Source organism: Ochotona princeps, chromosome 10 (assembly GCF_030435755.1).
Source record: "Ochotona princeps isolate mOchPri1 chromosome 10, mOchPri1.hap1, whole genome shotgun sequence".
Taxonomy (NCBI): Eukaryota; Metazoa; Chordata; class Mammalia; order Lagomorpha; family Ochotonidae; genus Ochotona; species Ochotona princeps.
Window position 1 is genome coordinate 17,868,774 of NC_080841.1, and position 18,887 is coordinate 17,887,660.

At 55.0% G+C, this 18,887-nt stretch overlaps 1 long non-coding RNA gene across 2 annotated transcripts; it reads right to left on the reverse strand.

The window, feature by feature from the left end:
* Window positions 1–3,065: 3,065 nt before the first annotated feature.
* On the reverse strand, window positions 3,066–16,277 carry LOC131481234 (uncharacterized). 2 transcript variants are annotated; one of them, XR_009246158.1, is made up of 4 exons: window positions 16,077–16,277; window positions 15,387–15,909; window positions 9,352–9,525; window positions 3,066–3,440 (listed from the first exon to the last, which is right to left on the reverse strand). It is a non-coding gene; the product is annotated as an uncharacterized LOC131481234 (long non-coding RNA). The 2 variants fall into 2 exon arrangements; XR_009246157.1 differs by having other exon boundaries at window positions 15,387–16,277.
* Between the last annotated feature and the right edge of the window lie 2,610 nt (window positions 16,278–18,887).

The window sequence follows — 18,887 nt, forward strand, 5'->3', positions numbered from 1 at the left end:
GGGGCGGGAGGCTAGGTGGCACACAGGGGAACACAGCCCCAGGCCTGCCTTCTCCCCTGCCTCTGCCAGCCCTGCAGGTGGCTGCTATCCATTCCAGCTTTGTCCGTTATCAGGACCTCTGTCCTTCAGTCCCCAGAACAGTGAGTAGCAAGAGGCGGCAGGAGGAGGAGGGTGGACAGCGGGGGCAGGGCAGGGTGGGGGTTGGGGGAGGTGGAGGAGGAAGTTTCACAGTCTGTTGCGTTCCCATCAGATTGGAGGGGAACACAGACAACTTCCCCTTTTTGAGCCCTGCTATGCCCCCCTTCTTTTCAGTTCCTTCCCTCCAGGACTGGGGACGGCATGGCGAGTGGGCTGGGCAGGGGCAGGAGCCCAGGTATCTAGCCAACTGGGCTCTTGCCCGGCTCCGTCTCGGGCCTGGCACGCTCCCCCAGGCCGTTACCCGGCATGCCCTTCTCCTTGTCGGCGAGGCCTCGCCCTCTTGTTTTCAAAGTTTTATAACAGTATTGTTTGTTGTCCAGCAGATTAAATTCTTGGGAGGTTGGGGGGGGCAGGGTAGAGGGAGAGACAGAGAGGAGGGAAAATAGAGGACAGAAAATACAAATAACTTCTATGAAGGGCCAAAAGATTAAAGAAGTTCCTTTCTGAACACAAAGTTCACCTGTCTTGGAGGAAGGCCAGTGGCCGGGAACCCGTGTCCCTTCCCCCTTGCTTGCTCCCGTCCCCTTTCTCGCCAAGCAAGGGGACATGTGGTCACTGCTCTGGAGTCAAGCTGAAAAGCAGCAGTGGATAGTAAGGTCAGGGCACAGGGCACAGGGCACAGGACCTGGCAAGGACACCCTGGGTCTCAGTGGCTCGGTTCCCCGGCCAGGCCAAGTCAGTCTAGGACTCCTGGGAGTGTGGGGGTCCATGGGTGGCCGCCTCCCATCCTGGCTTGCCCTGCAGTGAACCTGTGGCCTGTTGACACCTGAATTAAAGTCACGTAATCACGGGCCCCAGCAACCATGAGAGGACTGAGCACCACAGGGGAAAGGCCCTCCCTCGGCCCCCATGCATGCTGGCTCCTGGGTACAACCACCACAGCAGAGAACGTACATAAAACCTACTTGCCCATGCTTGCTCTTCTTACTGTTACTCCCTAAGCAGTTCCCCTGCTACTTACTCACGTAGCCTTTTCACTGTATGCAGCACTACAAGTAATCCAGAGGAGACTGAGAGAACACACGAGGATGTGGGTAGGGAATATACACCATTTCCTCAAAGGGACTTGGGTGTTTGAGACTCTTGGCACTCTGGGCTTTGTGGGCCACAATGTCTTGAACCCCGCCCCTCCCCCGCACCAAGGCACGGGTGCACTTATGTTCGCCTGTACCTCAAGGACAAGAGCGTGGGAAACAGCAAAGAAAGGAGCCACAATGTCAATTTAACACAAGCAGGACTGACGTTAGTAGGGGTGGGGCACCTTTTCTCTGCCAAGAGCCATTTGGATACTTGTCACATCATTCGCGGCCCATATGGAATTGTCAACAATTAGCCTACAAGGGCACAGCGTTGTGATGTAGTGCGTCAAGCTGCCATCTGCGGCACTGGTTACCCATAGGGGCGCTGGTTTAAGTCCTGGCCATTTCACTTCTGATCCAGATTGTTGCTAATGTGCCTGACACAACAGCAGAAGACGGTCCCACATCCATGGGCCCCTGTACCCAAAGGAGCTCCTGGCTCGTGGTTTCTGTCTGACTTAGCCCTGGCTGCTGTGATCACTTGAGGAGTAAACCAACGGATAGAAGATCACTCTGCCACCTTCCGTAACTGCCTTTCAAAGAAGTACAATAAATCTTTTAAAAAAAAAAAAAACTCAGGTGCTATATTTATGCTGAATTTTGAGTCCTTCCTACAGTTGCCTTGGCAGGGCCAGGCCCAGTGATTTCAAAGATCTAAGGCCCATGGTAGGATGCTCCCTACCTGTATTAGAGACAACCTAGGGTCCCTGGTGGTAGCGAAATCTACAAGTGGCAATAACACAAAAAGATGCATGATTTCCCATCACCAATACAACTCTCCTTTCACCATTACCTAATTATTCTCAGACCTTGGGTTGCCTCTTCACAGCATGGCCATTGAAGACACCATGCCTGCAGCACATCAGGCAGGCTCCCAGGGATGTGGGACAGTCCAAGGTACTTCCCTGCCACCTCCTTTCTACTATGTAAACCATGCCTGGCCCTGTCTTCTCTCAACATGTGCATGCATGTGTACACACACACACACACTCACCTCTGCCATGCCCGTCGAAGGTCCTGAATACCAGGAGGGCAGGGTAGGCCTCCACAGGACTGGAATAGCGCAGGGCCTCCCTAGAAGGGCAGAGAAGTACTGTGCTTTTCTCTTGACATGCAAATAGCAGTGGTTCCCCAAGCATCAGCACCACAGCTTCTCTCTGCAAAAAGAAACTCCAGTGCCAGGGTGGATGCCTACGCTGATGCACCTCCCTCCAGCCCAGTCCTGTCCCACATGGGAGAAGGGCAGAGCCTGCTCCCCATCCTAATACCCACACCTCCAGCTTTCTGCCCATGGCTGCCAGGTACCACAGCCTCATGACTAGGGGGCCCTGTCCAGGACGTCCAGTCTCCCCATGTTGGTTTAAAGAGCCTGGGCCTGGTGTTTGAGACCCTTTAGCAAGAAGAGCCCAGATTGCTTCCTGTGGTCTGACCTGAGTCGCTCTCCCCACTACACACTGAGCCCATCCACTTTTCCATCCCCCAGGGGAACAGGAAGAGCCATACCCACCAGGTGGCTGGCAAAGGAATTCCCTGTCTTGGGGAGTCTCACGGCTATGGCTGCCATCAGGGAGAGCAAAAGGATTGGTGTTCGCAGATGTACACGCAGGCTGTCCTGTCCAATCTCCCCTTTCTTACACCAAAATCCTCAGAAGCAGCTGACAGCCATCAGCTATAACCACACACTTGATTTTCCCCTTCCCAGGAAGCCTGGGGTATATACAAAGTCAGACCAGTGAGAGGACTGGAAGGTCAGGGGACTTGCCTCAGCATCCCTGGAAAGAGCGGGCACCCTCTCAGCCTCCTTCACTCTCGTGGTGAGGTCTACCATCGGCACTGAAGCTGGTGTTTCTAGTATCTGATGCTGCACTGAACCTTAGCCAATACCTGCAGCAGGTGCTGCACATGAGCCTGCCAACAGGTAACACACCACACCACACCACACATGCTGAGCAAAGCTCCGGGCAGCCCTCACCCATCTGTCAGAAACACCCTGACAATCCCACAGTGAGGATGTACCTTTCAGTGATGGTACTCAGCCGAAGCATGGTCAGATGTTCTGGAAACTTCCAAAATGAAGGGACCCTCTTGGGGAACACGCATGGTGTGGCTGGCTTCTTCCCAGTCAAGGAGTGCAGACCAGGTCTCATGAGAGTGTCAAGAAGTCTAAAGAATCAGAGAAGAAAAGCCATATGGGCAAAGGTTTCCCTCCCCTCACAAAGCACAGAGAAGCAGCCCAGGATCTTCAGAGATGCACACTGCCCAGACCCCAGCGACCTACTCCTAATCCCGTCCCTCACCCCTGCCCTGGAAGATAACACCAGGAGCCAGTAGGCTGGGGTCAGGGAGCCTAGCTGAGCAGGCACAAGTATCCAGCTTGGCATCCACAAGGACACTGCCACCTGACTAGCAGGGTCGAGTGGGGACCAGATGGGCGACGCCCAAGCAACAAGGGCAGTGTGACATGAGAACAAATAGCCAATGGCTCGCCTGGCTGAGCCTTTGCATTCTAGCCCTGTTCTGCGTGCCCCACTGGGAGTGGGGAGCGGGCTCCCGGGTCCCACGAATCCCAGGTGGACATCCTGCAAAGGGACGGCAGACAGTGTTTGGAGAAGTGGCGTATTTTTAAAGCTGCCTTCTGCATCACAGATTGCACAACGAGCCCCACTAGCCTCAGGGGCTCCAGCCACACAACCTCGGACAAAGGGCAGACGGTCAGGACTGAACCTGGCATGTAGAGGCTGGGCCACACCTGGCCTGGGCCTGGGTCTTCAGGCTTTCCTGCATGTGTTTTATTTCTGCCATTTTTTTTTAATTGACTCAAGACTGAAAAGCCAAACTGGAACTGGTGGTGCTGAGATATTTTTAGTGTTGTCTCTTCCTTTTCTTTAGTTGTCATCTTCTTTTTGTTTTAAAATGTAACTTGATTTTTTTAATAGAAGGCCTTAAGCAACCACATGAGAAAAGAAGGCTAAATATAAAGAACAACTTCCTGGCCTCACAGGGTACAGCCACCAGAGCAGACAATGGCCGGCCCACCAATCGTCATCACCGCCCCAGGGTGCAGAGCCAGGCAGGGCTGAGCAGCTCTCCCAGGCCTGGGCTCTCAGAGCAGCCCCACACAGCCCCATGCGCTCCAGCAGCTCTCACACGGCCCTTCTCCACAGACTTCTTCGTGGGAGCCACGTTCACAGCCCGTCACCTGCATCCATCCCCGTGAACTCCCCTCTTCCTTCTGGGAGGACTGTCAGAAACTGAGCCCATTCACAGATCCTCCTTCCAGCTGATAGAAGCTCCTGGGGCCCAGGATTCGGGAAGTTCCCAGACGGTCCTTCAGGATCCCTTCCCTTGTCTCATAGTAACTCAGTTCTCCAGCTGTCTCCTCTTCACCAAGTCACATACACTGCACTCTCCCCAGGCCCCTCAGCAGGTGGCAGCTACATGGGCAGAAGGAGGATCCATGGCCTGACTCATCCCGGGCCGGCCACCTCTGAGCCCACGTCAATGATCCCAGGGCCCAGGAGCTGTCCTGCACCACCCACAGCAGCAGCCCTGCGTAGAATAAGGCTCCTCGGAGCATCCACCAAGCGGTGACCTCTGCCCCACGGTCATTAGCTCTGGGAACCATACGTTCCAACAGGCAGGCAAGGCTGAGCTCTAAGCGTGCCCCTCGCAGGCACATATTTGACCAATGACTCGGCAAAAGCCGAACCAGAACGTCCCTGCATGCTGCGTGGCCAAAGACAGACGCACAGTGACTGAGACGGGGCACAGAAGCCACGGGATATGGAAAAAAACCGGTTTGCTGGTGACCAGAGGCGTGGTGTCCCTCCCATCCTGACCTTGGCTCACTGTGAGTTCCTGCAAGCAGAGGGTGGATCTCCCTAGTTCTTAGGAAATGCCAGGGGCCGCTGTCCCAGCTGGGCAGGCTCCACCCCATGGCCACCCAGGTGGCCAAGGCCCCTCAGTCTTGGGACCCTCCTGGCAGTCACCTGCCTCACCCCCCCCCACTTCTGTATGGGTGTCCTTCTCGGGCCTCACACAATCTCCAGATGTGCCTGGTTTATAATTGTTGTCCATTCTTTGTCAGATAATGACTCATGACTCTTCTCAGGCTCAAACACTGTCTTGGGAAAGCACAGGCCTCGGACACATTGGTGTGACGCCAGTACTGACCATGCTCAATTCTGCTGGCCTGACACCAAAGGGGACCTGCCCAGGCCCTGCCTCCCTTAAAAGGAAAGTGTCACAACAGTCCCCAGCTACTAGGAAGTTCAAAGTGGGAGGTGGGGGAGGGCCGCCTCGAGTATCTGAGGGTCTCAGCTCACCAAAAATGTCTGCTTTCAGCACAGGAGAGTGAACAAGAGAGCACAGATTGAGAAGCAAAGGTGCCTGGATTGAAACCTCAAGCGTGTGACCTTGGCTCAGTCACTTAATAATCACAGTGGCTTTAACCATAAAAGGGAAACATTTCCTACATCACCCGCTGTTCTGTGGAGGGAATCAGATAAGCAAAGGCGGAAGGGCCCCTTTTCAAAGGTCAGCCTCCCCCATCTGGGACGGCCTGAGCACTGATGTCCATCTCAAGTCTTCAGGCCTCATTACAGGCCCAGATCTGGGCACCATGTTGCCTGCAGCGTCAGGCCCTGGGACACCCACCTCAGTCTGAGATCACAGCGGACAGGCCTGGCTGTGCACTGGACTGTCCTCCTACATGGCTCTCTCCATCCCCATTCCCCCACTCCAGCCCACACAGGCCTGCATAGACTGTGGGCCCTGGAGGATTCTCTGGCTGTATAAGCCCATGTAGAGCTCCTACAGAAGGAGCCAGACAGAAGCCAAACCCACTCCACGCCTCTCTCACAGTCACTCCAGGTCCCAGAACAGCAGCAGAGCAAACAGGGGGCAGGGAGGTGGGGGAGAAAGGAGAACGGAAGGGAAGGAAGGAGAGGCAATAGGCCCATAGAAGTGGCCAGGCCAAGACACCGGGTCCCTCTAAAGCTGTGCCTACCACGTCACAGCCACTCACACCAGAGGACGGAGCCAAGATATGCATGAGACAGTTCTCAGGCTTGATCAGACCAGGATTCCAGGAAACTGAGAAAGCATGAACCAATCAGGGCCCCCAGTGGGGACCCTCCCCACTACTCCAGCCAAGCCACATTACCTGGTCACTGGTGCCACCAACTCCATTAACCTCTGCTGGTTCACAGGTGGGGAGGCCCTACACCACTTCTTGGCTGCTGAACCTTAGGGTTTCAAAGGTCAAGGAAAAAGTGCCAGATATGCCTGGGCCCCCTGGGAGGGGATGCCAACTGTTCTGCTCACCTGACTGGCAGTACACAATGCCCAGTGTCATGGCAGCAGGAGCCAGCAGGCTGGTGAGAGGGTGCAAAAAACTAGACAAGGGACAAAAATAGGAAAATCAGCAGGCGAGTTCCAACCCCAACTTTGGGAACAAACAAGCCCCTGGGGCAAACATGGTGACCAGAAGCAAAACCAATTCCCCTTTGACATCCCACTGCAATATTCTGATCTAGCTAAGGATGGGGCTCTGAGCAGGCGTGGGGGTCAGGCAGAGCCAGGCCTGCAGACATGCCACCTGTGTGAGAGCCAAGGCCCCAGATCAGACCAGCAGTGGTCAGACTCCATCGCTCATGTCCTGGGGGGCCTGGTTTGCTCCCTGTACCTGCAGCCAACCTGACTGCTCCTCTGTATTCCTGCCCCAGCTCCAACCCTCCAACCACCTCTCACCACAAGATGCTCAAGTTTCTTGAAGAAAGAAATGTTTCGCTTTCCCAGACTGCTTAGTATCCTTCACACTGGCCAGGGTCTCAGGCTATTTAGGCCCAACTCAGACTCATCCCAAATGGGGAGGGGGAGACCCTGTTAGGCAATGCGCTAGCTTTTCCTCATGAGCACAAGCAGCAGCACCAGGGGAGGGATACCCCCACTGACCCTGGAAGTGCCTCTTCAAATCACCTAGAAGACCCTTTCATCTTCGAACCCCGGGCAGACATGCTCCTGGCTGACTCCAATCAGCCTTACAGACCAAGGATACTGCAGTCACCTTCGTGATGGGCAGGGAGGCTCCAGGGGCATAGTGAGCACCCACAGTCTGCTTTCTGAATTGGCCCACCAGACCTCACCCACACCTCAGGTCATCAATATCTTTAATCATTCCTACTATCACTCAGACCGGCGACAAGCAAGGCAGAGCAAAAGCATCTCTCGTCAACAGCCCAGACATGCTCAGCCATGGCTGGAGCCCGGATCTTATTTGTAAGGCAAAGGCAGTGAGAGCCTGGACAAAGAGAGTTATTCAGAAAGCAAAGTCCACAAACAGGGGGATGTCCCAGAGCTCCTCCCTCAGCCCCATCTGAACTTCAGACCATGGCCCTGGACAAGGACCCATCAAGGTTACAGAGCACTGGAGTGAGAACGAACAGAGAAGAGTCCAGGCCAGCTTCCAGCACAACCAAGGGGTTAAATCCAGAGTCTCACGCCTGGCTGCTGTGGACCAAGGACAGTTTCCATTTGCTTACTGTGGGAGGTCCAATGCTTGGCCAGTGCTATGCCCAGCGGCAGCAGTAGCTGAGCTGCCCAACCATCTCCCACACATCCCTCAGCTGGGCACCCTTCCCCCAAGGCTATGCCTGTAACCAACCCCATTCACAGAAAAGCCAAGAGTAGGAGAATGCAAAGAAGAGAGCGATTGTTTAGGAGATTGTGAATGGAGAAGTTGGAAAATCTATGCCCGGCAGTGAGGAAGGTGACCTTCACAGCAAAGGCCACAGGGCACTGTCACACCTGACTCACCTGGGAGGCAGGGAGGCAGGAAGATGCTATTTTCCCTGCTGCATCTGCTTTCCAATGAGTGAGCTGCCTGGTGACGATTCACTGACAAGAATCAGATCATGTTGCATCCATCAGCACGTATGGTCACTGAGCTACACAGTCTGGTGGCTCAACAGCATCCCAATGGGAGGGAGAGACCATCCAGCCACCAGTCTTCTCACGTCCCTGTACCACACACTCATGCGCCACCAACTCCCTCTGTTGGTGACTCTGACTCCCTCGGCTGACTGACCGGACCCCTCTCTGTCTCCAGAAACCCCCAACAAGGATGAGGGCAGAGAGAAGGGCCAGCTCATGGATACCCTCAAATATCCTCAAAGAAGTGGCAGAGGAAGGCAGAGACCACAAGAGGTCTGAAAGAAGGAAGAGTAAGGCCAAGAGACATCCTAGAGCAAAAGCAAGGCAAACAGGAAACAGAGAAGAGACTTTGGAAGCTGGTCTCCAACGCATGGCACAACCAACTGTGCCATGCATCCAGAAACTCTAAGCCCCTCTAAGTCCACTGTACCCTAGAGAACATTCAGCCTACCTCACCCCATTACACAGCACTACCCACAGCTGGCATGGTCTTGGAATCCATCAGAATCTGAAACGGGGGCTAGAAAGCTAAGCTGGGCAGCCCTGACCCTGACACAAGCGCACACACACACACATGCTTCCCAGAGTAAGAGACCCTTGGAGACAGCTCACACTCTCTAGGTTCCAGTTCTCTGATAGAAGCACTCCTCTTCCACAAGGGAGGGCGGACATGTCTGATAAGAATTTCTTAGCACAATGCTATATATAGTCTAGGTCCCTACCAGCCTAGAGATTTGGAGCTAGAATTTGGCAAAGAAGCATGCTAGGTTCTGGCAAGGACCATCCTCTTGCAGCCAGTCAACAATGAGTCTCACCTCCCTGCTGGGGGCCAGGGGACACACAGTGTTCATGTGGCTCCTTGACATGGCACACCAAGGGACGCAGGTTGCTGACTCCATCTTAGGGAGAATCAACTTCTCCCAACACCAAAGGATGTGTGGGGGCTGAACACTGAATCCTCTCTGTAGCTCTCCAGTAGCACCAGAAAATCAATCTATCCCTCTCTCCTGGAGGACTCAGGGAGGGGTACGCAGGAGGAGAATGGAGAAGGCACAGCAGCTGGCCAGGCTCAATAAACATCTATCCACTTCTGATGTTCGAAGAAATGAAAGAATGTACAAGAATGTAGAGAAACACTTACTGCAGAGTGGGGTTGCCAGGAGGCTCCTTTCTCTATTCCAAATAAATGCAAGTGAGTCGCTCCATCCGGCAGCATGGCGGCTTCTCTTCGGCACGCTGGCACCACCGCAGCCGAGCCTGAGCTGCCAAGAGGTTGTCACCCACTCACGCAGTGAACTGCACTCTCCTAACTGCTCTGCAGGAATGAGAGAAGGGAGGCAGGTTGGGCAGCTCACAGGGCCCACTGAGCAGTGAGCTGCACAGACCCTCACCAGGATCCCTGCTGGGCCAGAGGTGCAGCCCCTGGGCCTTGGTCCATCCACAGCTACGTCCATCAGGCAGTAACAGAAGCCCAAGAGGTGCAGGCCCAGTGTTTTGGAGAAAGGCTGGTGCCAGCCACTGGGCACAGAGGCTAACCGAGGAGAAAAAGCAGAGAAAAGCAGAGTCTTGGAGCATAGAAATCTCATGATTCCTCCTGTGTACACTTCAGGATGAAGAAACACACAACACCAAAGTTCCCAAAGGCCACATCGAAGCCATCTGTTTAGGTCAAGTCACTCTGCACTCAGGCTCAAACAGACGTGACATGCTACGGCTGTGGACGCCCTCGAGCTCTGGGTGGGGATGCCTGGCTCCTACCCCCGCCCTGCTTCCCTCACAGCCATGATCTCGGTCATGGCTCCCTGGCCCTTCTGACTCTCGGGGCCCAGGAGTCACTCTTACCAGAGATCCCAAATGAGTCACTCGGAGAGGTCCTCGGGGAAGAGGAGGGAGTGCCCAGTGACAAATGTCAGGGCTAGCATCCCCTCTGGGAGAGCATGAGAGTGGAGCATGACACAAAGGACAGCCAGGAGAAGCAACTGGCCGGGGGGCACAGGTGAGCAAGGCATTCGCGGTTAGGTCCAGATGCAGTGGCCACAGAAGTAGGCACCTCTTCTCTCTCACGCTCAAGAAAACATGGCGGGGCAGGGCGGGGCGGGGCGGGGCGGGGCGGGGCCCGGGGGATCACGCGCCCGTGGCGCAATGCTGCAGAATCAAGAAAAGTCTAGAAACCGAGCCGCCATGATGATGCGCAAAAAAGAGAGAAAGAGAAAGGTCAAAAACTCAAGGTCCACTGTTGCACCAAAGAAGGAAAGGAGGAAGATGAAGGGGTAGTTTCAGCTTAGGACCACCAGGCACAGAGCAGAGGCTGCCTTTTGCCGAGAGTCAGCGAGGGGGCCCACTTGCTTCACAAAATGCCCAGCATAGGACACCTAAGACGCCACATCCCTGTGAAGGCATTTGCTCCTGGCGTCCCAGGCGGCCAATGCTTAGCCCCTCTGCCTGTCTCACACCTGTGCTACAAGGGATGACCACCAGAGATAAGCCACAGCGAGGAACCCCAACAGGTTTTCTCTTTAGCCCTGAGAAAATGTCTGTCTTTTGAGACCAGGGAGAAGAGGTCAGAAAATGACCCTGTCTGCCAAGCTCGCTGACGACACAGCTGTATTTCCTGGTCAGTCTCTAAAATTCAAGTGCTTGCAGCGTCCTGTCCAGTTACCTGGCATCATCCCCAGGCCAGGCCAGCGCCCCAGGGCTAGCACTCTCTGCCCAGCCCTCCCTGAAAATGACCCCAGGCAGAGAGGATCAGCTCTGAACCCCAGTGAGCTGTTTTGCTGCTTTCATGTTGACAGAACATCCTGGCCACTCAGCGGAGAGCTCCATCTCCCGGCTCCCAACACACTGAGTCATCTTCCAAAGAGGAAAAAAACAACAAAGCAGCCGTCACCAGGGTCCCCACTGCCGTCGAATGACGAGTGGCTGGCTGCCGTCACTCTGCTCTGCGACCCGGAATTGGTGATGAGGGGCTTTGGGTTGGCCACCTTGCGTCCCACAGGACTGGAGTGACAGGAGGCGGGCAGCTAGGGCTGCGATGTAGGAGGAAGGGAAGCAAGCCTGGCACCAAAAGAATCCCAGCTCACTGCTTAACCCTCACCCTGCCACCACTCCATGGCCATCGCACCATGGGGTAAGGGGGTGGCAGGATACCACCTCCGCATGCTGCAGGGACATGTTGCCTCTGCTTGTGACACCACCTCCCAGAGCACACAACACCCAGCACCCTTTTCCTCCTGTGCAGTCCCCCTCCCTGCCCATCATTTAGGTCCTTAACAAGCCACAAGGAAGAAGAGAAGGGCCACATCCTATCTACCAGGAATTCCCATGGAACAGGTGGTCGTGGCTCCATCTCACCGACCCAGAACATGAGGACATAGAGAAATCTAATGGCGTCTCTGAAATGACTAAGCTAAGAGGAGCTGGGCACAAGACCTGTCCAGGTCCAGGGTCTCGGTCCCTGCCCTGGAACCGTGTGCTCTGCCTCCTCTTGGACAGCAAGACAACCAGGAGAACTGAAGTTTGTCAGTCCCTCAATCTCAGCTACGAAGGAAGCCATCATCTTGTGTGAGCCTAGTCATAGGGAAGAATAGAGGTTAAAGAGGTAGGCAGGAAAGGAAGAGCTAAGTGACCCGGCTACGGACACAGGCACACGGCCCCCGGCTCCCACACGGCATTCAGGACACACAAACTCCTTAAACAGACTCATCACCAGGAGCCACCTCCTCCTGGGCATCTCACCAACCCAGAGGATGCAGAGAGGAAAACGCAAAGGTTTCTGAAGACCGGGGCTCCAACCACGAGTGGCCACTTACCAGCCATGGGAAAGAAAGAAAGAAAATCACTAGTGAGAGTCACATGGTATCTGGCAGAGGTCAGGCACCAAATATGTATGTGTGTTCTTCCTTCTTTCCTCAGCCTCCTTCCTGGAGCTCAATATCCAAGAGGCGGCAGGGGCCATCCCACACAGAACCCTGATCCATCAGAAGGGCCACCAAAGGGGCACCAGGTTCTGGCAGAAGGAACGGAGCTGGGTATGAGAGCTGTTCCTTGCACGGGTTTTGGGAGAGGGTAGGGGAGACAGCAGCAGGTGGGTACAGCAGTGGGAGAACCATGGGAGACCACCCCAGCTGAGGCCAGGGGCATAGGAAACAGGAGAAAAAGATCTGGTTTTGTGGTCCATCTAAGGAAAGCGAGAGAAGTTCCACCCAGCAGGAATGCAAGAGCCAGTAACAGTCTGAGCAAGGAGCAAAGGGGAGACATTTTATTCTGGGAGGGAGGAGAGACCATTTTACATCTCTGAGAAAGAAAGACAAGATGGCCGCTGCACGCAGAAGGGCCTGGATAGAAGGACAGGCAGCAGGGAGCCCCACCAGAGGACAACAGCTGGAAGCGTGGCACAGGAGGGGGGCACCAGGGACACACAGAGGATGGAGACAACAAGATCACGGCCTTCCAAAGCAATCTTCCAAGCTGCCTAAGTCCTCACTGCCTATTCCTGTGGTGAGGCAGCCAGAGACATGGCCCACGCAGGAACACAAACCTCAGGTCTGATGCATATAAGGTGGGGGGCCATGCTTTTCCCCTTTCCCACCTCTCACCAAGGCATGTTGATGTCAGAAGCCCACAGCTCCAGGGGGATGGGGGCGTGGGAAACCCAATGCCCACGCTCCAGCAATGCTGGTGCCCTAAAGTGTTGGAGTTCCCACGCAGAAGCCTGCACTTGAGCCCCCATCCAAGGCCATGACAGAGGGTGGGACTGGGTGGTCCTGCCCCAGGGGCCACCTTCACTGCGGCAGCAGCCGCTGCCCCATCTCTACTGCGCCTGCGGCCCCTCCCTCACTCAGCCAGCACCCCCGCCCCCCCGCCCACTCTGCGGAACTGGCACAGCAGGACCAGAAACATCAACGCCACCAAGCCGGAGCCTGACAAAAATGCTTCCAAAATGGCAGCCAATGGAGGAACCCAGAAGGATCAGGGACCCACCCAAGGAAAAGAGCAGCCACTGGGACCTGGGGACTCCAGGGGATTGTCAGCCTTCTGCTATTGGACCATCACACCTGCCCCTACTCTGACAACCATCAGACCTTTCTCCTGAGAGACCGGCCTTTAAAACCCAGAAAGGACGCAAGGGAAAGAAGGGTGCCGCCCCCTTCCCCATAGGTGACCCAGGGCCTTCAGAAGGGCATCCTCCGTCCGGGGACAACAAACCATATCTATGCTCCAACCGACCTACTGTCAACGCTGGAGAAGAGTGCAAATTTCCCTGCTCCTCAGTCAGAGCCCCCCACCTCAACCCCGTTGCCCTGGGGATCCAGAAGGTAAGGTTGCAAGAAAGGGCCGAGAAGGCACATGCCATGCCCTCCGTTATGTAATGGGAAGGGCGGTGCTCGTCCCGGGCCAGGGACCCAGGGCGCACTGCGCTCCTAGATGCGCAGTCACGGGTGGAGGCCACTGCGCATGGCACAGGACTTGGGAAACCCCTTCCCCACAAACACCGGACCTTCAAGGAGGCTAGGCTGGAGAGCTAGGGCCCTGAATTTTTCAGGCCTCCCCTGCCACCCCTACCACAGCCAACAGCCTGCTGCCCTAGTTTTACTCTCACTCTAGTCTGTCCCCAGACTGACAACCCTTTCTAGCCCGGGACCTCCAGATTGCTGACTGCCTCCCACCCAAGGGCTTTTCTGGAAAGTCCACCCCCATACACAGTTCCTGAGCATGGTCCCCAGGCTGGCCTCCATCCTCACCTTTCCCAGCACCAGGCAGCAGCAGCTTCTAGAAGGCAGATCTTTCCCACAGTGGGCTCATCACACGCCTGGCTCCTGAGAGGACCTCGGACAGGCCCGGACGTCAATGCAAATCTCTGGTCCCTAGGGAGTGGCCCCGAGGCAGCAGGAAGCTCAGGGTGGCAGCAGTAACAGCGGTAGCAGCTCTGCCCTACCTTTGCCGTGTGTTTCCAGGGGAGCCAAGAATTATTTTGCCGCAACACAGAGGTGTGGCCGGTTGGAAAATTCCCTCTTCCGACACCAAACTAAAGGGCAAACACCTCCCTCCAATCTGGCCAACCCTCTACGCACCCGTATCTCCCTACCTTTCTCTCTCCAGAAAAGAGAAAAAAAGTTTGGGACAGTCTGAGCCCTTCTTCCTCATGGTGCAGGAAATTTTAAAAGGCCCAGGAGGAAGCTTCGACTGGGCAGTCAGAGGCAAGCATAGACACGGAGCCTACGCACACCCCTAAAGAGATTTTAGAAAGCTGCTGGGCTTCTCCCTCCTCCCCTTTAAGCAAGTGAAATGCAAATTCAGATTTGATACCCAGTCCTCAGCCAATCAGAAAAGGCTTTTCACCTGCCATCGGCCCACCCACCAATCAGAGGAAGTGTCTGGAGTGAGAGCCCTCCCCTGGCCAATGGAAGGCCAGCTCAGTCACTTAGTTAATGATGCAGCAGTACAGGGAAGGCCATCACATGTGAACTGGAAGGGAGCCAACATGGAGACACAGAGAGCACAAGGTAAACAACTTTCCAACGCCAAGAAGATGACATTTAATCTCTAAATGCTAGCTTCCCTTCTTGGCTCATCCTCGGCCACTCTCAGCCGGCCCCTCGGACCCCAGGAGCCTCACTACCTGTCCCCACAGAGCTCCTACCAAGATGCAACAGTGACTGCGTCACCAGCTTCCACTTTCTCCAACTACGCAGTGACAAACCTCTCAGCTCTGCCCCACTTCTCTCAGCCCACACCTCACCCTGGCCACCCACTCCCTGCCAGCCTGAGTCCCAGGACCCGACAATCCAGCAAGGGAACCCCTGGAAAACCTGCCTCTCGCCTTCCTCTCACCATGTAGCCTCCTTACTCCCTGCCTTCCACATTCGATCTGCCCAGACAGATGGACGCTGACACCACCAGCAACCTGGAAAACCTGTCTGTCTGTCTGCCTGTCTGTCCACTGGAAGGAAGTGGAATAAAAGCTAGGAGGTCAGGTGGAAGCCAGGGACAGTTCCCTCCTCCCATTCCTGTACCCCTGGTCAGCCTTGAGCAGCTGACACGAAGGAAAAAGAAATTAAAGTGAGGGAAAAAAATCTTTCCTCTGAGAGAAAAAAAAATGGCAAAAAGAGAGAAAGAAGGTAAGAAAGAGCACCCACATATGCAGAGACAGCGCCCCGGATCCCAGCAAATACGTACATGGGGGAACGAAGGGGGTGACGCCATCAAGTCCTGAAGCCTGTCGGACCACCCATCACTGCCTGCGCAGACCCAAATCTTGGTCTGGCCGTAAGGTGCCGCAGTCCCGAATGTTCCAGAATTTGGTCTTGTTCAACCTTCCACCGTCGCCCCGCAACCTCTTGCTCCCACCCCTACCCCCCCACCTCCTCCCTGCGGGAACCGCCCGTGCCACCTTGCGTGTCATCGCCTTAGCCAAGGCTACCCAGAGGCCTCTGGCCCCCGACAGATTTCTGAACGCTTGGCAAGTGATCTGGCAGAACCTGGTGCCCGGTGTTGCTATGACTTGTTTCTTCATTTCTCTCTCTCCCTGCTGCAGCACGGCTGTTGCTAGCAGACCTATCCACGGAGCTTGCTCGCTCGCTCGCTTGCTCTCTCTCTCTCTGAGCTCTGTGACGCAGATCTAAATTCTCCAGTCTGCTCCTTGTGTTGCAAGAGCAGAACTGCAGCTTTTCCCCTGGAGAGCCGGAGGGCAGTGCCAAGGCTGGTCAAACAAGGCAAAAAAAAAAAAAAAAAGTTGGGTCCATACTCTGCCTCCACAGCCACACTCCTCAACCCCCTGTCCCCCACACCTCACTGCCCTAGGGCTGGCAGGTCCCCATCCCTCCAGACCAGGTCCTTCCCTGAGGGCTTCCCAGCCACAACACTCACTTAACTCTTACAGTGGCAGCCCCCAGAGCCCAGACAGGGCTGCTCCCTGCTAAATGTTGCATCATCTTCTCTTGAGACCCAGGGGCTTCCCTCAGCAAGGGGAAGTGGTCCTTGCCCTGGGACCACCACCCCCTTAACTCTTTCCACCACAGACAAGTCCAGAATTACAGCCACAGCTCATTTCTGTTGGTTTTTTTTTTTTTTTTTTTTTGGCTTTTTTTGGCTGCACACCAGGACCTTTTTCTCCCTGGAATTTCCTAAGGACAAAAAGCATAATTAAAACATTGCCTGCTTACCCCACGAGTCAGATCCTGCTATCAGCACAGGAATTTGAAAAAACCAAACTGAACCTCAGAGCCTGGAGAGTCCAAAGGCAGAGCAATCTGGTTCTCCGTTTCTTCCCCAGGCCCATCATGGTAGGGCCCAGGTAGCTCCGTCCAGTTACTGCTCAGCAGACACCCAGGCCACACAGCCTCCAAGATCCAGGTTGCTGAGTCATTTGTTCCCAAGAAGATCCTCCTCACAACACGAAACGCAACAAAGCACAGCGACAGCCAGGCCTGGGCCTGCAATGGCCAATGACTGGGTTCTCTTCTCTGGGACAGGCACGCATGGAAAGTGGGCACCAAGCAGCCACTCCAGACCCGGGACGTGGGTCAGGCCCGGATGGGAACCCATCTGGAGACTCTGCTCTGGATGTGGACAGGTTTCCAGGGCAGCAAAGTTCACAGCTCTCAACATTTTCCTGCCCCTCTCTTCTCCATCGCCCCACCCCAGACTCAAAAAAAACGCTTCCCAGCACAGCTCAGATGCTAATCCACTGGAGTCTACATAGCCAGACACGCCCAGGAAGCCTTCTTTCCCACACCTCTACATCCAAAGAATGCAGACCACAAAGGTTGTTCACAACCAGTCACACCTCCTGAGCCCCAGCCTGGCCAGAAAGGCAAGACCTACTGGGGTCCTGACGTGGCTGACTCTCAAAGAGCCCTCCAAGAACCCTGCAACTTCCAGAGGGATGATGCGAGGACGACAGACCAGGCAGCCGGCTGCCTTATCTCCTAGCCAGATCCCAAAACTCCTTCAAGCAACTCCTCTGGCCCAAGCTTTTGCCCGGCAGAATGGAGGACCACTTGGAAGATGCCCATGGCACCAGCTTTAAAAGGGCCTTCCGTGCCAGGCTCCCAGCAGGGGGGAAAGTGCTTCAAATTCACACCTTCTGGGCTCCAGAGTTGAGCATGCCAATAAAGAAGTCACCTACTGGTCTGATGACCAAAGGAATGTGGCCTTGATGGCACCAAAGCAAGTTCCTGCGATGGTCCTCTGCTTGCTGAGATCCCATTTGCTGCAGTTTCCTTCTCCATGGAAGAAAAACATGCCTAAGTTCATGTCAGGACATTCCTGATTTATCCAAGAGCCCAGGATCAAATAAACAAAGGGCTCTGTGCTCTGCCAGGGAGCCTCCTCCTTCAGGAGCTAGAACCAGAGAGCAGCAGGCCCTGCACAGGACTGGCCCATCACCCTGTAGACTCGCTGAATGACGTGGCTGCTCACTGCCATGGCAATGGAGATGTCACGGGTGGGTGGAAGTAAGAGAGCTGAGGCAAATCAGTCAGGAGAGACAGAGTGAGAGCAGGGCAGGGTCAGGGGACGGACACATGCAGCCTAGGACTGGCAGAGAGGGGCTGGCTGAAGGTGGGCTGATGGCTGTGAGCCAGCTGAGCTTGAATCCAGGCACAGGTATGTCCTGGGCTGGGGTGTGGCATGGACCAACGGTGAGCTGCAAAGCCTTAGGACGCCACTGTGCGTGGACAACTTTGTGTCACTGCACTTTCCATCGAGATCTTTTCCTTCCCACGACCCTGTTACCCTTCGTAGTCATACTAGGATTACAACAGTCATTGTGGGTGCCTCTGCCCAATTCTAGGTCTTCCTCCTATTAACCTGATTCTGTGGGGCATTGGGAACAGAAAGGAAAAAAAAAAATCTAATGGGATGACCAGGAAGCAGAAACGAATTCCTTTCCAGAACCAGAGGAGGATGTTTACTTAACGAGCACAAGGAAGCGGCTTCACCAGGGTGCCGCAGTGTTTGATTCCAGGGGGCAAAGATAACTCCGGAGCGAGAAGGTACTGGCTCCTTCCATTCACCCTCACAGGCCCGGGAAAGCCGGGCCAGGACTGCCTTGAAAGGGCAGGACTTCAGCTCGGACCCAGCAGGTCATAGGCTCTAGCGGGTTTCTCTACCACTCCAGGCCCAGGAACTAAATAAACTCTGCAGATACCATGAGCCCTCTATGGCCTCCAACTGAGCCGGGTCAGAACTTTCGGTGAGGCCAAAGACAGAGGATTTTTTTTTTCTTCTTCAAAGGAAACAAGCTGCACTTTGACCTGTCCTTGTCCAGGGCACAGCTCCAGTGGGCATCCGGGCATCTGCCGAGGAAGCAGGCTCCACCTGGGCTGGCCTCTACAGGGATTGGGTCTTCACTTGGTGAAAGAAATTGTGCTATCGAGATAGGGCAGCTGTGCAGGAGACAGATTCCAAACCTTGCCTGGCTATCTAGAGCAGGAGTGGGTGTTCCAGATAAATCAGGCAGCAATCCGGTCTCAGGCGGAACGCGCAGGCCCAGGGCCACAAGGAGATGGCCTTTCTGTTTACTGCCTGGGGGGAGCACACGCTCCGGTGACCCCTGGAGGTGCCTGGTGATCCCAGGAGGTGAATCATTTATTAAGCACCTACTAAGTGCCAGGGCAAAATAACAGCACGGGAGGAGTCCAGGACAAGGACAAGGATCTTAGCCACAACCACATT